The 10,690-nt window shown below is 37.5% G+C and overlaps 1 protein-coding gene across 11 annotated transcripts in view; it reads right to left on the minus strand.

The window, feature by feature from the left end:
* CEP85L (centrosomal protein 85L) overlaps positions 1–10,690 on the minus strand; it is a 256,166-nt gene that overhangs the window by 175,831 nt on the left and 69,645 nt on the right. The window contains exon 2 of one of the 11 annotated variants that reach the window (XM_078369982.1): positions 7,406–7,634. The exons of the other annotated variants lie outside the window; for them this stretch is intronic. The gene's annotated coding sequence lies outside the window, so the exon portion shown is untranslated. The remainder of the gene's footprint in view (positions 1–7,405; positions 7,635–10,690) is intronic. 11 annotated transcript variants of the gene reach the window in all.

The raw sequence follows: 10,690 nt of genomic DNA on the forward strand, positions 1-10,690 counted from the left end.
CAAACAGATGAGATTATTTCATGACTCCATGCTGTTTCACTTCTGTACCTTATGAGTCCCACTTCAGACTTAACTTGTTCTCTTTTCCCTGATTCCTCTAGGTAGCATTAAATAACTACTACTTTGTTCTCTCCCAATATGTTATTCAAAATTTCAACAACATTTATTAAATTATATTAACCCATATGTATATGACTTTCTTCTCCCTCACCTAACTGTGAAAAATGAAATACAACCTTTTTTTTTTTTTGAGACGGAGTCCCACTCTGTCACCCAGGCTGGAGTGCAGTGGCACCATCTCAGCTCACTGCAACCTCCTCTGCCTCCCGGGTTCAAGCAATTCTCCTATCTCAGCCTCCTGAGTTAGCTGAGATAAATTTTGTATTTTTAGTAGAGATGGGGTTTCACCATGTTGGCAGGCTGGTCTGGAACTCCTGACTTCATACTCTGCCTGTCTCAGCTTCCCAAAGTGCTGGGACTACAGTGAGCCGCTGTGCCCCGCCAAAAGACAACTTTTTTAGTGTATAGCACCTAGCATAAAGCTGCACACTTACACAGGGTCTCAATAAATGTAGTCATTATAAAAAACTGGATACCAAATAAATGTTCACAGAATAAAATTAGAATTTTGGAAGGCTTACAATTACAACTATAAAAATATCTTTCTGTTTAGAAGAAGGATTAAAACAAGGGTTTTGTTTGGTGTTTGTTGTCTGTTTATTTTAAAATTCAGGATATTTTCAACTATCCCTTGAGCCAGTACACATTTAAGTGTCTATTTAGAGATCAGTAAATATTTATCAATGCAGCTTTTTTCAAAAGTAATTTTAAATAATTTAGAAAGCCGATGGCCAACATTCCCATATCGGAAAACCGTCTCCAGTAGGTAAAAAGACACAAAAGTCACACACAGAAAAATTAGAACATTAAACTGTAAGAAAAAATGTTCATATTAACAGTAGCCAAAAAAGAAAAACAACAAATCTTGTACTATACTGAAGAGTATCTAGCTGAGAAGGCAGAAATATCATATAGTGATATTTTCTTCATCCCAATCCTCCACTCCACTTCAGTGCTATTTATCTCTAGGGTAAGTGGCTCCAATTGTCTTGTTTCTTTTATCATAGAATTACCAGTATACCTCAGTGGAAAAGACGTAGACTGTGAAACCAGGCTACCTGAGTTCAAGTTCATTCTACCTCTTATTAGCAATAAGTCCTCATAAATCACTTAACCACTCTGTGCCTCAATTTCTTCAAATGTAAGAGAAGAAAAAAATTGGGCCTGGCGCAGTGGCACACATCTGTAATCCCAGCACTTTGGGAGGCCAAGGCAGGTGGATCAAGGTCAAGAGATGGAGACCCTCCTGGCCAACATGGTGAAACCCATCTCTACTAAAAATACAAAAATTAGCTGGGCATGGCAAGGGAGTGCCTGTAGTCCCAGCTACTCTGAAGGCTGAGGCAGGAGAATTGCTTGAACTCCAGCCTGGAGACAGAGCGAGACTCCGTCTCCAAAAACAAAAACGAAAAAAAAAAAAAGGAGAGAATAAAAAAATCATAGAATAGTACCTATATCATAGGGTTGTTGTGATCAATGAACATGTAAAGTTTTTTTTGTTGTTGTTTTTGAGACAAAGTCTCTCTCAATTGCCCAGGCTGGAGTGCAATGGTGCAATCTCAGCTCACTGCAACCTCCATCTCCCAGATTCAAGAGATTCTCCTGCCTCAACCTCCCAAGTTGTGGGGACTACAGGTGCATATCACCAAACCTGGTTAATTTTTGGGGGTTTTCTTAGTAGAGACAGGGTTTGAATATGTTGGTCAGGCTGGTCTCAAACTCCTGACCTCAGGTGATCCGCCCACCTCAGCCTCCCCGTGCTGGGATTACGGGCGTGTAAAGATATTTTTGAAAAGTGCTCCCAGCCTGCAAAGATATTTTTGAAAGTCCCAGACATATAATTAGTATCTCAATAAATGTTGTTATTTTTATTATTGTCCATGCATGAAAATATTCCAGAAGGATAACTAAAAACTACTAAAAATAGAGTGGAGGACTGGCATGTGAAGGTGAAAAAGCTTACTTCACTTTAAGCTTTTCTGTACTGAGTCAACATTTTGCTGAGCATGTGTAACTTTAATAAGAGAATAAAAAATCATCTGACAAATACTACATAATAATTCTGTTCCTCATGAGGTACAGTACTCCACTCTCTTCCAAGTTTTTAACCTTGTTCTTTTCCCTTCCTATTCAATCAAGGACATATATACTGTCACCAGCTTCTCTCTTAATATTAATATCTTACTAGCATATCTACAACTACTTATCTCTTTCAAAACACAAACCCAATGCCCATCTCTCTGATAACCACCACTTTTTAAACATCATTCCCAGAGACTAAGCATAAGCTTTCTATCTCTATGATCTCCAAAGTGAATACATGTATGCCAAGGAGTACCTGAGCTAATCCACTGGCAAGCTGCTGGAGGAAAAAGACTTCTGTTTATATTGAGAATTACCTTTAGAAAAAAGTAACACATTAAATTTGCTATAATATCTAACATACAGGTTAACACTAGTGCCCTCACTTGGATTATCAGAGCATCATGTTACATATATATAATAAATGGGGGAGTTCTATACAGAGGGCTTGACAGTGACATTCTCCTGCATTCATCTGATTTTTGCATATGGCAATGCATTGCAGTTTATGGCTGGTTAAGCAGATTTGCATATCACATTATATAGTTTTACTTAAACTAACCCTCACAAAATGCATCTGTCGTTCTAAAATATTACTCCAAAGAAACCTGAACTTGAAAAACCTGAAGATAATACTAAAAATATAAATATAAACAAACAAGAAAATAGTCAAGCTGATGTTTCCCATGCAGACTCTTCAACATTCCTTTTGCAAGAGTAAAAAAAATTACAAAATCAGATCTGACAGTAATATGTCACCTAGTATTTGGGTTTGAAAAAAATAACCACTGATACCCATAAGGGCTAAGATGATGCTTTCAAATGAAACACTCAATATGGAGAGGGCATATTGGAAATCAACATGACTCATGTGTCTGCATACTTTAAAAGTTGGAAAAAATAATTTTAAAATAAATCAATTGTATGTGCCACTGAAAAAAAAGGATGCCAATTAAATGACACCCTCAATTACATATACATCCAGATATCAGAAATGCTAAAACATTTTTAAAGTACATCTTAAAATTGATAAAGTAAAATAAGTATTGCATACATAAAATAGAAGCATTTGGATGAAATTTCTACTGTTAGCCATGTCTAAAAACTAAGGAGTCCACTGGTTCTCTATAATCTCAAAACATTTGCGATACACCTACCCTATCCTTTTTATGAAGAGTTTGTAACAATGTGTCAAAAAAATAAAAATCAAAATAAACAACAGGTAGCAAAACTGGGAGGGGAACTGAGAAACTGTGCTCCTCCAATCCCAAAAGAGATCCAAAGATCTACTCAGACATAAAATGTTAGGTTTTAACCAGAGGTACAATTTTAGGCCAGAAGAATCAAGAATTAAATAACATCAGATTTCAAGACTGGGAATTATAGTTAAGCAGTCACTGAAGATGCTTTCACTCAGCTAAAATAAGGTTAAACGCATCAAGTAAGTATACTTTCTCACATAAACACATTAGTCAAAAAAAATACCTACATTAAAATCTAACTCGATCTAAGATAATGGGCTTTCTTTGGCAGGGCACAGTGGCTCACGCCTATAATCCCAGTACTCTGGGAGGCTGAGGTGGGTGGATCACCTGAGGTCAGGAGTCCAACACCAGCCTGGCCAACATGGTGAAACCCTGACTCTACTTAAAAAAAAAAAAAAAATTAAGCAGGGTGGTACACACCTGTAATCCCAGCTATTTGGGAAGTTAAGGCAGGAGAATCACTTGAACCCGGGAGCTGGAAGTTGCAGTAAGCTGAGATGGCACCACCGCACTCAAGCCTGGGTGAGACAGTGAGGCTCTGTCTCAAAAATAGTAACAATAATTGGCTTTCTTGCATATAAGCGTTTTAATCAAAATTTTAAGTAATCAGTAGCTAGTATTTGTTGCTTTCTAAATATAAATCAAGGAGGGATGGGAAAATGGGAGATGTTGATCCAAAATTACGAAGTTTCAGTTAGACTAGAGGAATGTTTTAGTAATCTGTTGCACCGCATGTTGAACACAGTTAATAATAATGTACTGCCTACCTCAAAACTGCTAAAATAGATTTTAACATGCTAATCACAAAAAAATAAGTTGGTAATGTGATGGATGTGTTAGTTAGCTTTATTTAATCTTTTTCTTTTTTCTTAATTTTTTTTTTTTAATTCAGGCATACATGTGCAGGTTTGTTACACAGGTAGACGTGTCATGGGGGTTTGTTGCTGCAGATTTTTTCATCGCCCAGGTATTAAGCCTAGCACCCCCATCAGTTATTTTTCCTGATCCTCTCCCTCCTCCCACCCTCCTCCCTTAGATAGGTCCCAGTGTGTCTTGTTCCTCACTATGTGTCCATGTGTTCTCATCATTTAGCTCCCAGTTATAAGTGATAACATGCGGTATTTGGTTTCTGTTCCTGTGTTAGTTTGCTAACAATAATGGCCTCCAGCTCCATCCATGTCCCCATAGAGTACATAATCTCATTTTTTAATGGCTACATAGTATTCCATGGTGTACATCTACCATATTTTCTTTATCCAGTCTATTGTTGATGGGCATTTGCTTGATTCTGTGTCTTTGTTATTGTGAATACCACTGCAATGAACATACGTGTGCATGTGTCTTTATAACAGAATGATTTCTTTACCTTTGGTTACATATCCAATAATGGGATTGCTAGGTTGAATGGTATTTCTGTCTTTAGGTCTTTGAGGAATGGCTACATTGTCTTTCACAATGGTTCAACTGATTTACAGTCCCATCAGTGTATAAGCATTCCTTTTTCTCCACAGCCTCGCCAGTGTCTGTTATTTTTTCACTTTTTAATAATAGTCATTCTGACTGGTGTGAGTGGTATCTCTCGTGGTTTTGATTTGCATTTCTCTAATGATCAGTGGTGCTGAGCTTTTTTTCATGATTGTTGGCTACATGTATGTCTTCTTCTGAGAAGTGTCTGTTCATGTCCTTTGCCAACTTTTTAATGGGATTGTTTTTTTCTTGTAAATTTGTTTAAGTTCCTTATACATGCTGGATATTAGACCTTTGTCATATCTAATGACAGATCTTTGTCAGATCTTTGTCTTTTGGTTCTGCATTTACTGAGATAATCATGTGGTTTTTGTCCTTAGTTTTGCACCTTTGCTAAAATTTTCTCCCATTCGGTAGAGCTTGTCTGTTTACTCTCAATAGTTTCTTTTGCTGTGCAGAAGCTCTTTTATCAGATACCATTTGTCGATTTTTGCTTTTGTTGCAATCGCTTTTGGCGTCTGTCATAAAATCTTAGCCCATGCCTATGCCCTGAATGGTATTGCCTAGGCTGAATTCCAGGGTTTATATAGTTCTGGGTTTTAATTAATTAAAATTAATTAATTCAGTCTTTAATCCATCTTGGATTTTTGTATATGGTGTAAGGAAGGGGTTCAGGTTCAATCTTCTACATATGGCTAGCCAGTTATCCCAGCACCATCTATTGAATAGGAAATCCTTACCCCATTGCTTGTTTTTGTCAGGTCTGTCAAAAAGCTGGTTTGTCAAAAAGATGGTTGTAGGTATGCGCTCTTCTATCTGAGTTCTCTATTCTATTACACTGGTCTGTGTGTCTCTTCTTCTACCAGTACCATGCTGTTTTGGTTACTGTAGCCCTGTAGTATATAGTTTGAAGTTGGGTAGCATGATCCTTCCAGCTTTGTTCTTTTTGCTTAGGATTGCCTTGGCTTTTCAGGTTTTTTGGTTCCACATGAATTTTAAAAAGTTTCTTGTAGTTCTGTGAAGATTTTTAATGGTGGTTTAATGGGAATAGCATTGAATCTATAAATTGCTTTGGGCAGTATGACCATTTTAACAACATAAATTCTTCTTATACATGAGCATGGAATGTTTTTCCATTTGTTTGTGTCATCTCTGATTTCTTTGAGCAGCAATTTGTAGTTCTCCTTGTAGATCTTTCACCTTCCTATGGTTTTCTATTTCCTTATTTTCAATTCTACTCTAACACCTTCCTAGTTAGCTATATTCCTAGGTGTTTTATTCTTTTTGTGGCAAATGTGGATGAGAGTTCATTCACGATTTGGCCCTTGGCTTGACTGTTTTTGGTGTACAGGAATGCTAGTGATTTCTGCACACTGATTTTGTATTCTGAGACTTTGCTAAGTTGCTTATCAGTTTAAGAAGTTTTTGGGTTGAGACTATGGGGTTTTCTAGATAAAGGATCATGTCATCATCTGCAAACAGGGATAGTTTGACTTCCTCTCTTCCTATTTGAATGCCTGTTCTTCCTCTTGCATGATTGCCCTGGCCACGACTTCCAATACTGTCTTGAACAGAAGTGTATCTTGAACAGAAGTGAGAGAGTGTATCCTTGTCTTATGCTAATTTTCAAGGGGAATGCTTACAGCTTTTGCCCATTCAGTATGTTGGCTGTGTGCTGTCATATATGGCTTTTATTATTGTGAGGCAGTCCTTTAATACCTAATTGGTTGAGAATTTTTTACATGAAGGGATGTTGGATTTTGTCAAAAGCCTTTTCTGCATCTACTGAGAAAATCATGTGCTTTTTGTCTTTAGTTTTGTTTATGTGATGAGTCACATTTATTGATTTGCGTATGTTGAACCAACCTTGCATCCCAGGGATGAAGCCTACTTGATTGTGATATATAAGCTTTTTGATGTACTGCTGGATTTAATCTTTCTACAATGTATATTCATAGATCAAAATATTACATTGTACCCCATAAATATACACAATTGCCAATTAAAAATAAATATAAACAAATAATATATGTATATTTAAAATTATATGTATATTAAAAATAAATAAACATATATATTTTAAAAATAAATAAAATGTAAAAAGAAAATCCTGAAGTTTACTAACTATGGCAAATAACTTTTAGAAGAAGAGGCCACGAAAGGTTTAAGAAAAGATTCTTCAGCTACGGTTTTCTATTTCCTTATTTTCAATTCCACTCTAACAAGAACCTTAAACTAGGGTAGTTCAGACTTCGTTAAAAATTACCTCAACTAAAAATAAAAATTAAATGGACAGAAAAGTAGTCTACCTTTTGCAGATAAACTATGAATTCATACCAATAAATATTCACCAAGTATTTCTGATGTAAAAGAAAGAACTCAAGAGAAAGCCAGGTTAGCAACAGACTATCCCCTAAGAAAAAATTGTATGTTTGTTGATTTCAGTGTGTGGACAAGCCAAAGAGTCCTACCTTCTGGCTACATGAAACATCATATTCAGGCCAGGTGCAGTGGCTCATAGCTGTAATTCCAGCACTTAGGCCAAGGAGGTGGATCACTTGAGGTCAGGAGTTCAAGCCCAGCTTGGCCAACATGGTGAAGCTCCATCTCCACTAAAAAGTACGAAAATTAGCTGGCTGTGATGGTGCATGCTTGTAGTCCCAGCTACTTGGGAGGCTGAGGCAGGAGACTTGCTCGAATCTGAAAGAGGTTGCAAGTGAGCCGAGATCACACCACTGCACTACAGCCTGGGTAACATAGACTCCATCTTAAAAAAGTCATGTTCAAAAAAGCATTTTGGCCACATTAGGAATAATAACCACATACTTACTTTAGTTTTTCATAAGTCCTTGTTTCTGTTTATAAACTGGGAAATGGGGTACAGTTAAAAACTAATGAAGCTGTTTGTAAAACCACTGCAAATACGAGAGATTACAACTTGGCATTTCAGACGGGTTTATCTTTGTCCTGGAACATAAGAACCATACACAATACATTTAAAAGCTAAATAAAAACAAAAATTTGTCTTAAGATATTTCAAAATAAAGTTTTGAGAAAATGTATAAATATGTAGAAGTTGCCAAAATTAAAGCATACTTCTAGTCTAACTTTTCAATACATTATTCCTAAAATGAGACAGAATGCTCAGTATTAACTGAGTATGCTTCAGAAAAGCTTCAGATATGTCACGGCAAGGCCATATATATGCAATTTCTTATGGTCAGGAGGCAATCTCTGCCTCTACAAAAGCAATGTAACCAACTAGTAGGAAACCTTAAACTATATGAAATATAGTCCGAATCTTTCATCCCAAAATCTTCCAGAGAAATATATAAGCAAAAACTGTAGTTCACTTCAGAACTCTAAACTTTAATACTAAAAAGTATTTTCAAAAGGAGTATCAATAAAGCAAATCGGTTTTATTCACTAGACATCAACAGTATAGAAAGGCATACAACAGTTTCTGATCTTACGTTAACTCTCTTTAAAGGAACTTAAAATCCTATCAACCACTTTAATTAATTTAGCACTACCTAATGAAGACTTTAAACAATTTATTGCAGGAGGAAAAAAGCAAAAGTTGGGGTAGAGTAACTGTTCTGAGGTAGATTTTCAGATCAGACAGAAGCTAACAAGAGCATGAAATAAAACTAGATGCAGTACTAAAGTCTGGTCCCCTGATTGAGAGAATCTCCTATTCCTATGGGCAGAGAACACTGTTAAAACCTGAGCAGACAGAGTGCTCTCGCCAAGACTTGGCCACTAATCAACGTAAGGCATCCCAGGAAACCCTTCAGTCCTAGGAAACCTATGACACACGTCACCTAGTTTAAAAAGTGAAACTTCCAAGTAAACCAAGACAATTGGTCACCCTAGCTTAATAAGTGGTAAAGAGAAAGCAATTCAAGTATTATGCACTTATGTATCAATCCTTATGCAATAAAGTCAGCTCACTGGATTAGATAATCTCTAATTTCAGCTAAGTTTAAATTTTTAAGTCTCTCACTGAAACTGGCCAAATGCATTGATGCATTTTCTTCTGACTCATCTTACATGGCCACTTGGAAGCATGATACTGATAACCACTAGTGCCTTCAGACTCCTCTCTACCAGAATACTTCATTCTCCTGCTTTTTCTAATACTTCATTACTCCTACCTCCCTAGCTGTTCCTTCTCAGTCTCTTTAGAGGGCTTATCTTCCTCTGACTGAAGAGAAAATGTTAGTGTCCCAGGGCTTAGTCCTCTACTGTCTTCTCTATTCTGTCAGCGTGACCCATTACCTTTAAACACCATTTATACCCAAATAACTCTCAAATTCCTATCTCTTACCCAGCAACCTCCCCACTGAGCTCCAGACTTTTACACTCAACTTCATATTCAACATCTCACCTGAACTTCTCAAAAGATCTCAAATTTCACATGGCCAAAAAAGAACTCTTGATTCCATTTATCTTCCTTCCCTACCGCCCTCTGCCCACTAACCTTCCCCATCTCAGGATATGGCATCACTATCAATTATAATTACTGAAGTCAAAATTAAGATGTCATCTTTGACTTCTCTTTCTCTTACTTGACAACTCCAAGTCATCAATAAATCCTGTAAGATTTCTCATGTATATCCCAAATCCATTTTCTTCTCTCCAAATCCAATCTAACCATGCAAATTCAAACCATCATTTCTCACCTAATAACTGCTAGGGCCTATTAGCTGTCTTCCCTACTGCTGTTCTTGCCCCACTCCTCTACAATTTCTTCTTCCACAGAATAGCCAAGACTGATTATAAACACCTAGAATAAGGAATGTCTGTTCCGTGTCCCCAAAACATGAGAACAGTTTCTGCCTCGTAGTAGGCACTCAATGTGCTCAGGAATAAAAGAATGAAGTCACTCCCCAGCTTCCCCTGACACGCAGATTAGAATCCAGACGCCCCACAACGCCTAATATTATTGTCAGGCCTCAGGCCTTCCTCACCTCACAGTCCTGCTCACTAAGCTCCAGATTCACCAGAGTTCTTCAAACTTCTCAAACTCATTTCCTCCCTGGAAATTTTGTTTTTGTTCCCTCCAACAGAATGCTTCTCCCTTCATATCTTGCTTCTTCTCATCCTTCAGATAACAATGTTACCTCCTCAGCGGTCTCCCTGACCAGCCACTCAAGGAACTCTGTCCATCCTCTGCCACCTCACCAAGTCTTCTTTTCCTCTTAGTACTTAACACTAGTTGCATCATCCTGAATCATTTCATTATCTGTTTACTTACTGATCCTCTCCTCTAAACTGCAAGCTACTGCCAGGCAGCATGGTGGCTCGTGCCTGTCACCCCAATACCTGGAAGGCCCAGGCAGAAGATCACTTGAGCCATAAAGTTCTAGACCAGCTTAGGTAACAGTGAGACCTCATCTCTACAAAAAATACAAAAATTAGCCAGTAGTCCTGGCACATGCCTGTATTCCCAGTTGAGCCTGAGAGGCTGAGGCGACAGGATTGCTTGCTCCTGGCAAGTCAAGGCTGCGAGACCTATGATTGCACCACCACACTCCAGCCTGACTGACAGAGCAAGACACTATCTCAAAAAAAAGAAAAAACCTAAAAATGTTTTTAAAAGTAAAATACAAGCCCCCGTAGAGCAAGAACCTTACCTTTCTTGTTCAGTGATGTATCCCAGAGGCTAATACAATGTCTAGCACATCATATTTACTAAAAGAATAATTCACAAACATTTCTAATACCAAAGTAACAAGCACCATGCTAGGTAA

Source organism: Callithrix jacchus, chromosome 4, assembly GCF_049354715.1.
Source record: "Callithrix jacchus isolate 240 chromosome 4, calJac240_pri, whole genome shotgun sequence".
Classification (NCBI taxonomy): domain Eukaryota; kingdom Metazoa; phylum Chordata; class Mammalia; order Primates; family Cebidae; genus Callithrix; species Callithrix jacchus.